At 41.0% G+C, this 14,622-nt stretch overlaps 1 long non-coding RNA gene across 3 annotated transcripts in view; it reads left to right on the top strand.

Annotated features, from left to right (window-relative positions):
* Nucleotides 1-9,908, top strand: part of LOC133461632 (uncharacterized) — a 31,748-nt gene extending 21,840 nt beyond the window's left edge. For all 3 annotated transcript variants that reach the window (XR_009784196.1, XR_009784198.1, XR_009784197.1), the window contains exons 4-5: nucleotides 2,542-2,655; nucleotides 9,783-9,908. This is a non-coding gene — a long non-coding RNA (uncharacterized LOC133461632). The remainder of the gene's footprint in view (nucleotides 1-2,541; nucleotides 2,656-9,782) is intronic.
* Nucleotides 9,909-14,622: the final 4,714 nt, after the last annotated feature.

Genomic DNA, 14,622 nt, shown 5'->3' with positions numbered 1-14,622 from the left:
CAACCGCCAAACCCAGACTCGTCCATCAGAATGCCAGATGGAGACGTGCGATTCGTCACTCGAGAGAACTTGTCTCCACTGCTCTAGAGTGGTGACAGCATGCTTTACACCGCTGCATCCAACGCTTTGCATTGCACTTGGTGATGTATGGCTTGGTTGCAGCTGCTCTGCCATGGAAACCCATTCCATGGAGCTCTCACACTGCACACTGTTCTTCAGCTAATCTGAAGGCCACGTGAAGTTTGCAGGTCTTAAGCAACTGACTCTGCAGAAAGTCGGCAACCTCGTTGCACTAGGCGTCTCAGCATCCGTGAGCGAGGAAATTTCACGACTGGATTTGTAGCATCCTATCACAGTCCCACGCTGGAATTCACTGAGCTCCTGAAAGTAACCCCTTCTTTCACAAATAGTTGTAAAAACAGCCTGCATACCTAGGTGCTTGATTTTATATGGAAGTGATTGGAACACCTGATTCCAATTATTTGGATGTGTGAGCGAATACTTTTGGCAATATAGTGTATATTCATGTTCACAACTGAGTCCGAACGTCTCTTCTTTGCTCCCTACATTTACGTCAGCCCTTTCTCATAGAAGTTTTCAGATGTCATCATCTCTCTACTTACACTTTTTACAGGTGTCTTTTCGTCCTATATAGGCGTTCTTCATTATCAGTTGTTTGTTTTTGCATCAGTCACATAACAAGAACGTCATCAGGATGTACACTTGTTCACAGTGAATCCCCAAAACACTTGTTTAATATGCACAATGGAACAAGTGAACTTCAAGTAAATTTTACATGGGTTATCTGCAAAATGAAGTAAGATTGGAGGCTCATCCAACCTGAATATAGTTCATACAGGTGTCATGGATTAGTGTGAAAATTGCTGATGGGAGGAGTTCTATATTGCGTCTGAGGACAGCATTTATCTCTTAAAGTCCAAGTTAAGCAGGAGCAAACTAGCATGGTGCAAGAAATGAATATGTAAATGTAAAAAGTTAACAGAATTGGTGAGTTGTGCATGTTAGCTTGCTAGTTTTAAGATAGCTGATTTAAAATGGGGCTATTTATAACATTACAGTGTTGGGAGTGGGCCGAAATTCCTACTCCATTGTGTCATGGAATCTACTTGTGACCCCCAACCCCAACCCCACCCACCACCATGTTTTAAGCAACTATTGTCTCACGCATGTAATACATTTTTCATGTCAATGACTGGAGCTGCTTTTCTGGTACTTTAGGTTTGTCTTATTTATGCTCTCTCTTTAGTAAGCATCAGTGTGATTAACTGAGTAGGTTCCTATAAAAACAACAGCCGAGCCATTTTCTTTAAGACATTGTCCATCAAATAGTATGCAGTACATGCTTATACTTGACTGAGTATGTGCAGGTCATCCAAACACATATGAGCCCTTGGCTTCACACTCCATTCAACTCTTATTTTCCCATATGTCCTGACCTTTTTGTACATATTTAATTATGTCATACCTTCTCTTCTTCAGTTTATAGACTTAAAAGTTGACTTCTCAGTGGCACGGCAGGTCTGAGTGTATCTTAGGAGGTCACGACCCTCCCATACTGTGAACTGGACAAACAGGACGGAGGAGCTGCAACAGGACATGAGAATGTTCTCCTTCTTTTTCTTTCTTCCGTACTTTCTTGTAGTCAATCTTGCAAATTCCTCCCTCTACAATTACCAATGCAAATAAATAATCTTGGCAAAGACTGAGGCAGATTCTAAAGAATAAAGTTTACCTGAGCGTATAAAAAAATGAAAAAAAAAAACAACTGACACTGTTGTGTGCAGTAACTAAGTATGTATGGCTTTTCTTTCCTCTATGGGATTGCTGAAACATGATTTATTTGAAACTCTCCACTTAAACTTATTTATGTTATCATCATATCCAGGAGTCTAGATTATCTGTTGTGCAGACTTTCTCCCACAATGTATGTGTTCGCTCTGTGGTTCAGTATGGAGCCAATTGTTTCTTTAAAAAAAGAAAAGAAAAACTTAATGTGAGTGATGAAGATGGTGTCTGCCTGTCTGCATTTATCGGGTGTCGACTCCCCTTCTTCTTTTCGTCGGTGGCTCAGTGTGAGACAGCAGCAGCTGTGGCGGTATTGGGAAGACTGGTTTTATTGCAAAGCTGCAGCACACCTAGTGGTGGAAACACAGAAGAGGCGCTTCATTTTTTAACCAGACAGGATGACACAACTTCTCTTTGAACTTTATTTGTTCTGCTTCTGCATTTTTTGCTTTCAATGGTAGAAATATATGTGTGCTTTAGTCAATGTTGGTGGAGGCAGGTGCATGGAGGCACACGTGAAATTTTGGTGTCTGTCTCGTCACACAACAATGCTTACCTTTCTGTATGTGTGTTTGTGCATGGAGACAGCTGATGCCGTTCACTTTCATGTCCTGGCACGAGATGCATTCACTTGACCCTTTTATATATGAAACAGTGTGCATGATTTGTAAATGTCACTGGAAATGGCGTGCCGACAGTGGTTCTGAAAAAGTGTTGTGTTGTGTGACAATAAAGGACGTACATAACCGAAGGGTGAGTCGGAAACACGTCCGTGAGGGGCAAACAAACCCTGAAACCTATCAGACTCCAAAGCAGATGGTCGCAGGCTTCCTGATTCATTTACACACAGTGAGTATAGCTGATTTGTGCACATATTGAACATAAGCATTTTAAAATTTGATGTTACTATACTGTGTTTTAATAAATATTTGAAAATAGTCGCAATGGCAGGGAAATTGAAAGCAATATCGTTCATCCTCACCCAGTGATCTGGGCGTATAAATCTTAACTCAATATGCCACGTAAAGAGGAGAGCAGTGTTTCTGCAATTGTTTTGCAATATAGACTCTCTGGTGAATACAGAGTTCACCAGAGGGTCAAAAGTGTCATCACATACATCACAGCTGTAGCAGAACGGCACACATAGTTGCCATGGTGATCAGCCATTTTCCCTCCTGCCGTGCTAAACCAAACAGTAGTGGATGGGTGCCAACAATCCCCCAAAAAGGAAAAAAGCCCAGTCTTATATCAGTGTGTAAATTGAGCATGTTTATTTGTCCAGGCGTGTACCACTTAACAGACACATGCATGGCTTTCATGTTTGACCTGGCTATCTGTGGTCTCAGCTGTACTCATCAGGAATGCTGTGCAACAATGGCTAAGGTTCCTGTGATGGCAGCGACACAGCATGATAAAACAGGCAAAATGACTGTGTCAGAAGCTCCATTGAGCATAATCAGGCGGTAGTAGATGGGCTCGGCTGTTGAGCTTGGGTCCATAAGTCTGGCGATTAAACATGCATGGGGAGAATCCTTCATCACTGGGCGAAACAAAGCCGCCCTGCCCTTCCCACGTGTTCCAACATTGCCATGGAAAAATCCTGTTTCCTTGGCAACTAAACTGGCTCTCTTTGTCACGGCAATGGAGAAGGAGGAGGTGAGGAGGCGCAGCGAGGAGGAAGGGTGGGGGGTGGGTGATCGGTGGAGGGGTGCAGCAGAGCCATGACCTCCAGCTAACCTCTAGGTGAACACACCATACTGGTTTTCTGGCTTCCCGCCGTGATGCACTGTTTTCTATTTAAATAAGACGGGTTCTATCACCTGAGTTAAAAAAGATAAAAGAACTGCAAAAGTTTGACAACGGTTCAGTCATGAAAGACACTGGATTGATTGGTGCAAAAAGTACATACACAAAAGAGGACGTTGTAGAATTGTACATGCTGTCACTGCACCGTGTTGACAAAATACACAGTCTAAATATTCCCCTAAAAAACACACCTCTGTTGTCCTGCTGCCCCCGGTGGTGAAGTGTAACATGTGTGAAGGTGAAACGGAAAGGCAAGAAAAAGGGCAGAATGACAGAAAAATGGGGGAAAACGGAAGATACAGTTGCAAAAGCGTGGCGGCGAGAAAAGACAATGGCTTGTTAGCGTAGACACGCAGACAAAGAGAGGAAGGGAGACAAAGTGAGACACCGCTTTTATGTCGAACCTCGACCGCTCACATAGTAAATGGTGGTGCTCTAGCTGTAATGTTAACCTAGTGTTTCCCTAATGGGCTTAATGACATATGGAGCACAGATTGCAGCAGGAGCTGGTTCACTTTGAAACCGCTGTCGCCTCCCTCAGGGCTTCGCAGGCAGAACATTAGGAAGACAGGACGACTGAGGACTCGGGTCATGTCTGGTGAACTTAAATGACTTCCACTTCCCTTTTCTTTTATGATCCAAATGTTTTTATTGGTTTGAAAGGGGCTCTCGACAGTTGTATTCCTTTCTTTTTCTTGTTTCCCAAAACATCATAGATAAAACGCAGGAGGAGTATCACTTCCTGAACGATCATTATGTCTGACACCACATGATGATCTGCCTTCTTCTGAAAATTGTTGTCACTGGCCCATATGGCAGCTGCTTAAGCATCTCGTTCTGGTATATCATCCGCCATTTTGTTACAATTTGCACCCATCACCGATATCTCTTAGTTTCCTCAACTCCTTTTTCTCTGGCCACATCTCACTTGTCGTCTGGCCTACATCTACTCTTGGACCAATACTGATGATATCAGAGGGCCATTGGCTTTGTAAAGTGGATGAATTGGACTTTCAAATACTTGACTGTCAATATAAATTGTTAATACGAGATTAAAAAACAGCATTAAACACTTCTAATATTATTTACTGTCTTGCTCCTGCATTTTAGATGCCGCTGGATCAGTCCTATTTTTAGAAGTCCTTATTCCTGCTGCCATTCTCCTTTTCAATTTCTATTTCCCATAAGCATTCCTCTCGAGTGGAGCAGAGAACAACACTGCCTCTTTTGGCAGGATGGGGTAAATGTGTTCATCTCTGGCAGATGAATGATGTCAAAGAGACATATTTATATTCATTTAGGACTGAGGAGGAGGAGAACCCATCTGTAACGGATGTGATAGAAACCGCGACATGCGAGTGTGCGCCATAAAGTGTGTGTCTATGTGAAAGTGTAGGGGCGCGCGTTTGAGCATGTGTTCCAAGGTATCGTTTGTGATAAATGAATCATGGTTTTGTGTGGGATGATTCCATGTTTGTGTACTTGTGTGTGCCGTCTCGTGTGTGTTTGCGTGCGTGTCTGTGTGCAAGCGAGGTCATTCCCCGGTCACTTGTTCAGGCTGCGTGATGAATGAAGAGGAGAGGTGCCTGTAAAGCCAGAGAGATTTGGGAGAAACATTGTTCCACTGGGTTAAAAATGGTCTTGTGTTGTGCCAGAGGCTGAGGGAACATTACCGGAGAAAAAAAAATGCAATTTAGGTGTATGTTCATCATACCCAGTGTTTAATATCAATCTCACCAAAGTAATAAAGTAATAAAAAATTAATATTAGTCATTTGATTGTGCAGAGTAGCTCAATGAGGGGTTTTGAAAATAAATAAGCATCCAAAATTCATACCCGCTTGATGCCCGCCGCGTCTTTCCTGTAGTGGAAGTGGTCGTGTTTTGTTTGGACGCCAGGCCATAAGGGTCAAAGACATCTGACTCTATCAGGAAGTATCAGGTTCCAGTAGACAGGATGCTGGTGGGCCAAACAGGAAGGACTTTATGCAGAGGAGGCTACTGGAAGTCAATAACACTCATAACCATCTGTGGTCAAATATATGAATACATATATATAGATATAGATATATATGGAGGGGGGATGGCACAAACAAGGATACAAGCTGGTGATACAAACAACTGTTTTGTTCACACATTAGTGTAAAAAATTAAGCTTTTGCCAACATGTATCAAATGCAGTGAAAATTTAAAGGCATTAGTTACACAAAGTAGTCATGCAGCTGTGTAGCGGCATGCTGTTGGCCGTTCAGTTGGTGCAAGACAGCAATCATTCGTGAGGATCTAAGCTTGAGGGAGGTTAGCGCTTATCTGAAGAACTGCCAAAGATGATGCAAAGGTGTGCTTGTGTGAGAATATGTGCTTGGAACAGTGTGGTCGAGCAGAAGTGCATTGTGGGATCGATGTCCACACACCTTATCCTAAATTATTCATCCTGTCAGCTGCCCTGTCCAGCATTGCTGTGGAAACCGCTGACCAAGAGCTTTACCCTCATCCCTACGGATTCACCTCTTCATCCTCTACTCAGCCCTCACTTCCTTCTCAAGCTCTCACATGCTCATTATCGCTTCCCCGATTCGTTCTTCTAAGTCTTTCTTAGTTCTTCAGTCTTTCTGTCTTTCTTCTACTCCCGTTATTCAGTATATCGGTCTTCTTCATTAGTCCTGAACTTCTACCAACTCACCATCTGCATTTTTTCCCATACCTCTTTTTCTCTCCCAGTCTTTCCCCGTGCTAGCATCCTCTCCCCTGCTACGCCCGTGTTGCTGACTAAGATTATAATGTGTTGGCTTTGTACAATGTTTATGTTTGTGTCTTTGAAATCTGCCCTGGTTGCCTCTTGGAGGACAGCCATAATCCCAGCGAGCCGCCAGAAGCGGTTCCGGGTACTGTGCACGTCTGTTCATCCTCATGCATGTGTGAACGCAAGTGCGCACGCGATCAAGTCTGAGTGCAGTGTGTGCGCACAAGCATGTGAGTGTGAGTCAGTAATTGTGACATGGCTCATACATCATGACCAGAGCCCGTTTGATTACAAGTGGAGGGGCCCGGTGATTAATTGTTGGATTCAGCTTCCTGGCCCGAACTGTGACACCCGGTCACAGAGCATCTGTACTGACACCCCCACCCCTCCAGATCTAGTGCCCGGTGCTAGTGCTCCCCTGCACTGCCTACACATCTTTAAACCCACACCAACACGTACACATAAATACCCCCTGCCTTCATCTCATTTCCAACCCAGCACTCAATTTAGTTTCTGCCCTTCTCGCTCCTGCAATGCACATCTTAATGTTCTCTTTTACTCTGCTGCCTTGTGTTTTACCTTAACCTTACCATCCCATTATAATCCGCCTCTCCACTCCTTCCTCTTTTCTTCACCACTTTGTACTTTTCACCCCTGCCCTCTCAACATGCTCGTCTCTGCTTGCCTTCCCGTTTCAAGACAATCTGTGCCATCCACATACACACACACACTTCTTCAAACAATTTCAGTCTATTTCCATCTAAATGTATCTCACAGATCCATAAAGCATTCACAACCACTCACATTTTCCTACACGTTGCCATGCTAAAAGCCTCAGAGGCAAAAGGCAGATGGAGATACACCATCAGCTATCAGCTATAAACACCAAAATATGTGTGCAGCTTATAAACAAAGACTTGCAGATGTATATTATCTTGAGATATTTGTAATAGTTATTTTAAGGATTTTTCAAATGCATGCGAGTATGAATTATTTAATGTTGAAAACTATTTCATTATGAGTTCCTATGCTATGAGTTAATAATGTTATGATCAGAAAATAAAAACGGTAAAATAAAAGAAGTATGAGGTGAGCATTGATGAACATTAATAACTAACGGTAATTTAAAGGGCCTGTCTAGAATTTTCCAGTATTTGTCTCAGTTTTAGTTGCTAAAAAATGCAAGGCTTTTATTCAATCTTTTATTCCTCCTACAAATACTTCCCACTTCTCAATACCAAGCCTAGCTATTCTTACTTAAACACTAATACAGACAATCTGTCAAAGACGATAAGGTTGCAGAAGTTACATTCTAAAAATGGCTGAAACTTCTTAAACATGTTTTGAAAAACAGTTCAGGCATGAATTAAACAAAAACAAAAAAAATCATTTGACCGACTTCAATTTGGGAGTTTAAATTTAGTCTAAATTTACAGTGATTTACATAGATAGCTTATTGCACTTCTTAAATAGAAAGTGTCGACATTACATCTTTTGCCAAATATTAATTTGCATGCAAATTGATATTTGGTAATTATTATATAGTTGACAGATTTTTTTCTTCTTTTTTTTAACCTTTTTCTTTTTTACATAAGACAAAATTTTATGGCAAAAAGACCCAACACTCACTGACTGACACTATGGTCATAGTGGCTTTTTGTTACTCATACAAACGGGTAAACTTGAAATAGCTGGGATTTTTGAAACAACAACTACAACAAATTGCCAAACTAATTTATTCTTTCCTCCTTTACAAATACACATTTTAACCTGGAAGTACTTTTACAGAAGGTAACTCGTTATATTTTACATCTGTCTTACACCAATGTGTAGTAATGCTAACTATAAATATTTGTCTCATTACTTCATTGTTTAACTTTTATGAATTGTATGAAAAATAAAAAATAAAAAAACACAACAACATGACTTAAAGCAGAGGGACAGATTTGAGAAATTTGATTCAGGCTAAGAGGGTGCAGAGAGGGAAAGCGAGAGATACAGGAGTGAAGACAATAGGAAACAGGATGAGGAACCATGAGCCTGATCAAGCAAGCTGGTGAGAGGCACAGACGGTTTGTGTGTGTGTGTGTGTGTGTGTGTGTGTGTGTGTGTGTGTGTGTGTGTGTGTGTGTGTGTGTGTGTGTGTGTGTGTGTGTGTGTGTGTGTGTGTGTGTGTGTGTGTGTGTGTGTGTGTGTGTTCCTCTTGACTCTCACCTCCGTGCGGGATCAAGATGAGGAATGGTCCTGCCAACTATCAGCCCTGGCCTGAACTAAAGCTCGGCGAAAGGATTCCCTGCTGAAACCATTAGTCTGGGCATTAAACACCATTAGAGCACAGGCGCACACCCACACAGCTGTGTTTGCATGGCTTCAGAAGACTTAAACACTAACTACCATTTGCCCATATTAGCATTAAAATGCATCTTGTCTTTAAATCTACAGATTCAAATGATGAGGACTTTCTTTATGTAACACGACCCCATTAAGCATCAGCAGTAAGATCTTTATATCCTCATAACATGAGCGATGCTGTATCTGGACCACACATACACACACCATTCGCTCATAGAGGGGAGGAAAGTGACTGTCAAAGAGGTGCTTGAAGAGAGAGAAGGAGCAATGAAGAGATTTGAGGATGGAGGATATAGTGTGGTGTGAAGGGGAAGAGTGTGCTGAAAATTCACTTTCATTTTAATGCCTCATTTCTCTTGCTATCATCTACTCTATTTACCTTTTCTAATGCATGAATAATTAAAGACAGAGAGGAAATTAATTCCCGGACTGTCATTTTTTTTTTTATTATTATTTTACAAAGGCTTACCTCATTCTTCCCCTGTGGGGCTCTTTCATATCTGCATGATTTTCCTGCTTCTGTATATATTCATGTGTGTCCGCGTCCTCATGTTGCAGGCTATAGCGAGCGTGTCCCCAGCTATCCAGGTGTAATTGGGTTAGTGACAACCAGGACGGTGTGACACCTGCAGGTCTCAGCTGTGCCTCCCTCTGCTGAACTGGCCCGGACTAAGCTGGAGCTTTGTCATCTGGACCGAGGCGGCAATGCTGGGACCGTTCCAGGGTTCAGTCTAAATCCTAACCTTTTGTCTTTTGGCCTGATAAGAAGCAGCGAAATGCAGGGAAAGATCCTCTGTGACATCAATCTTTAGGTATTCAAAACTTGGCAGAACATCTCTGAAGAGAGAGGAAGAGAGAGAAAAAAGAAGAAATTAAGAGCAGGTTGTTCTCAGAACAACTCAAAGACTCTTTAAATAATAAAGTGGAACAGTTATAAATACATTGGGTCTGTATAACATTTGAGAGTTTCAAATAAAGTCTGGTGCTCTTGTTTATTTTCACTAAACCAATGAACATAGAAAAAAACTAAATTCAGTCTATAATTTATTTGGTTGTTTGTTTTTTTTTAAATTCAGCATTTCAGATTCAACTACAGCCCTGCGATGGACTGGTGACCTGTCCAGGGTGAACCCCGGCCTCTCGCCTGAAAATGAGCTGGGATAGGCTCCAGCAGACCCCCGTGACCCTGCAAAGGATAAAGCAGGTATAGATAATGGATGGATGGATGGATGGATGGATGGATGGATGGATGGATGGATTCAATTATATATCACAGCAGGACCTGAGTAAAATGCAATGGAAATCTGTGAATTTTATTGCTGTTGTATGGCTTTATTTATATAGTGGCAAATAATGACACATTTCATCTCAAGTCACTTCAACAATACGATTCGGCTTATTCCAAATAAGACCAATTAATACAGAGCCAAGAAATTAAGCATAATAATTATTATTGTGTCACTAAGGCAAGGCAAGGCAAATTTATTTATATAGCACAATTCAACACAAGGTAATTCAAAGTGCTTTACATTGACATTACAAGCAAGACATAATTAGACAAGTAAATAACAAATAAGATTGAAAAAAATAAGAATAAGATGATAAGAAAATAAGTAAAATAATAAAAAGCACAAGCTGTTAAAAAGTAAGAGCAGTAGAATACAGCAGGTAAGTATTTAATTTAGGAGTACGCTTTGGTAAACAGTAATGTTTTTAGGCCTGATTTAAAGGATCTACAGTTGGAGCAGACCTCAGGTCTACAGGAAGTTTGTTCCACCGGTGAGGAGCAGAATAACTGAATGCTGCCTCACCTTGCTTGGTTCTGGTTCTGGAACCACAACAAACCAGATCCAGATGAACCTCAGGGGTCTGGGAGCTTCATAGGAACTAACAGATCAACCATGTATTTTGGTCCAAGACCATTCAGGTCTTTGTAGACCAGCAGTAAGATTTTAAACTCTATCCTTTGAGTCACTGGAAGCCAGTGTAGTGATTTCATTGCCGGTGTAATGAGGTCCAGTTTCCTGGTGTTTGTAAGGACTCTGGCGCTAATGAAGCCAACAGATTGCCTCAAAACCGTTCCTTGATACAATCCCTGTTCCTGAGCACCAGGTTGCTTTGGAAAGGAAAAACTCCCATTTAACAGGAAGAAACCTCTGGGAAACCCGACTCAGGAATAGAAGAACCTCCATCCGGCTCAACCGTTTTTCAGTTGAGAGGACAGGAAAGATGAGAGAACAGCAACATCAACAGATATGTAGTTTAAACGGACATCATACAATTTAATAGTATGTAGAATGATTACATCGCGCCTACACCCTAAAAGCTGCTGCAGCGTTTCAACCAAGATCACAGTTAATATGACTTCTGGATACACCTGGATACACCAGCACTATAATTAATGGATTATGACTTACCCATCAGACTTTTTCTTTTTTTTGTGAGGGAGTGACCCAGGCGAACTGAAAGATGCATACATGTATAAGAATAAGCAGCCTCAAATCTAATTCTCATGAATTCCGCAAAACTACTAACAAAAATGTGCTACATCGTGCTCATTTCCAGCAGCTTTCTGCTCAGTCAGAGCTAAAATAAAAACCCTGGGCTATTTCTGACATTTGGACCAAAATTAGTTAATTATGAGTTAACCATTTGGTGTCCATATTATTACACTTATAAAAATCAGTTCATCAAATGAGCTGTTGCCACAATTCCCCTTTCCCCTTTTCTGTCTGGAAAGCCAGAGCAGAGCGGGAGAAAGGTGACAATAGCTGTGATGCCCTGGTACCAGTTCCAATCAGATTTGCTTTTTTATTTTTTTTTAAATTCTTTATATGAAGATTATTGTGTAAATCAAATATTCCTTTGTAATTATCTATTAAGATGAACTGAATAAAGCAGTATCTCAAACATTATTCTAAAATTCAACCTTACTCTGTGTTTTTCAGTGAAAGTCACCTTGCAGTCTCCATATACTGTCCAGTGTCACACAGAGATGCATCATATAACCACCGCTGGTCTACGACAGTTTTCCGGATGCCCCCTCGTCTCATCAGGCAGAATTTGTGATCACAAACTGATATCATACAAATGTCGTCCTGTCAGATTGGATATTTGCTTCTCGTGTCTGGGAACTGTCTCTCTCTGCTCAAGTGGCGGCAGACCATGCTAACCAGCACGACGCCAAGTGAAGCTAATAAATCATCTGTGGTTTTATTTCATATTTATTTGGACCGTAATGAAGACACGACGGGCCCCAGGCTGTAACCGACGGCGACAGGGTGACACTGATGAATGGCTGAAGGTGTGTTCTCTGCAGTTGGAAGGAGAGGGAAGACTGTCAGACTGCAACTCTGTGATCTGTGTGTCCGTGTGATAAGTCTGCCTGACCTGTTGGATCAGAGACTCGGACTGTAAGTACCATATGTCATTTATTCAATCATAAACATAATGATTACTCTTCTCAAATATTATCATACCATCACCAGCTTTTCCATCAGCTCGGTTTCCACCATCCTCACCAGAATCACGGATGCTCTCTAAACCACACGCATCATAAAATCCCCAGTACACATAAAATCGTTAGTGTTGCCGGTGTCATTATCATCCCCACTTATAGTCAGTGCCTCGGAATTTACTGTTAAATAATCAACACAAATCTGCAACAAAACTGGCATTACCATTGTTTGGTTTATTCATACACCTAAACGATGGCCCTAAACTACCCTAAACATCAACATGAACATGAACATGGCCTGAAGCAGCCACATCCCTGACATACAGTATCACACTGTTTTTAACCCATTGTCACTATTATCATCTCCACCCCATATCATGTCCATACTTTTAAATACAATGATTATCTATAATCATCATTACCAGTTTGATTTTCGTTAACTTTTGTGAGATGTTAGCATCACCCTCATCACATTAGTATTAATTTAACTGGGCTGTCAGAACAGAGATGCTGCTCTTCAGAGGGTCTTTAACTCTAATCCTTAACTGAATGGTTCAGAGTCAGACGGGATAGTCTCTATAGTCACTATTTTATCCATTTTTATGAAAAAGTTAATTTAAGTCATGTTATCATAATCCCATACAAATCAAAATTTCCGAAACACCTTTGTTATTAAATCAAACTAACTTCAGGAACATCTTAGAAATGCTAAAACCATCAAGGACACAGGTTTCACTGTCCTGCCAATATACACCTGTCTCATTTAACCCTTGCAAGGGGCTAAGGCACGGGTCAAAATGACCCAAGGCGGAACCAAGGCCCTCAGTTGTTGAAGGCCCTTGTGAGGACTAGACACAAAACTAAATCCCAAAAATGACTGTGGCAAAAAATATAGGGTTTGGAGAGATTCATATAATCCCTGAATAAACCATAATATCAAAAACTGCCATCCAATGTGGATGGAATTCTTTAATACATTTCTGAGTGTAAGCTACATGAGTGAATCATTTGGAGCAGAAATGAGAATATCCTGACTAACTTCTATTTTAGAACACTTTAAAAGGAACTTTTGTACTCACACGTGTTTTCTGAACATAAAATTCTGCATCGTCTTCATAGAGATTAGATATTTTTTTGTTAACAAGCAGTTATTTTTCACAGTAAAGATCCCGTTTGTAACTTTTTAAGCCTGGTTAACAAAAAATAAATAAAGAAATCCCTACAACTTTGAACAACACGAAGCACCTTTTGCCATTTTTAGCTCTCCCGGTCTCCTTAAACCCTCAGAGGATAAAGAGCTTTTAAGACAGTTTGCAAGATTTACTCATGTTCGGTGTCTTGCTCAGTTCCTCTCTTGTTTTCTCTTCCATCATTACTTTCTTAAGTCTTTTAGGCATCTCTTCCATGATTTCCACTGCAGCTCTGTGACCTAGTTTCATCCCTGTAGATGGGTGGCATCGTGCCGTAAACAGACACACTGCTGTCACAAGAAACAGCCGGGACAGGAGTCCAAAGTTACAGATAGTAAGGATTGGAGAGTTAGACGTTGACTAATTCATCACATTTTCCTTCAAATGAAATGGACCTTGTGTTAAAATGGATTTTAACAAAAGGAAAAAAGGTTTTGCAGTCTTGAACCGTTTATTTTATCCGTCTGTGTCCATTTTGACTCAGTAACTATGTCTGCATGTTAATGCATATATTTATGAAAAAATTGAATTAAATCAGTTGTTCAATAGCAGACAACTCTTTGAGTCTAGACACCTAATTTGATTATTCAGCTATGGATATTAGTTGTAAACAAGTGCATACCAGTCTGAAACCCCTGTTTTTTTTGTTTTTTTTTTGTGAACAGGAGCTCTGCAGGCCTCCCCATGCAGAATTCAATAAACTTATTTCTATGGCACATCTCTTTACACATTGTCTCAAACCTTTAATCAATGCTACTTTCCTTCCCCTCATAATCATAATCTTTACGATAAAAACAACCCCATCAGGGTTAATTTCATCTTCACTGTCACCACCGTCATCAAGCCTCTGACCTCTCGTGCTTCACAACATGAGTGACTTCTCAGATATACTCTGTTTCTGCATTGCTGTTTACTGTTACACCAACTCTTTGAATTATTAGTTTGCTCTTTTTGTGTGTCATCACAGTTCTCTGTCAGCCAAGGACAAATCGACTGAACCAACTCAATGCTTCAAGTCTGTCAGCCTCCAGTCATCCTGTCAATCAATGAATCCATACGAAGCCTGTCTCACGCGGGCCTGACAGGATATGGCACAGCACTTTGTGAAGAGCACAGAGAGGCATGTATATATCATACGCAACACTGTGGAGGAAGTTTGACAAAAGGCCTGACTAACTTCTCACCAATCACCAGTGACTGGAAAGCTGCTATGACATATGAAAACACAAAAAGTTTTGCACTTGTTCCTTAATAGAAGATGTTTGAATG

This window comes from Cololabis saira, chromosome 15 (assembly GCF_033807715.1).
Source record: "Cololabis saira isolate AMF1-May2022 chromosome 15, fColSai1.1, whole genome shotgun sequence".
In the NCBI taxonomy this organism is placed as follows: Eukaryota; Metazoa; Chordata; class Actinopteri; order Beloniformes; family Belonidae; genus Cololabis; species Cololabis saira.
The sequence above is the reverse complement of the archived record's forward strand: the minus strand, read 5'-3'. Positions and strand labels throughout refer to the sequence as shown.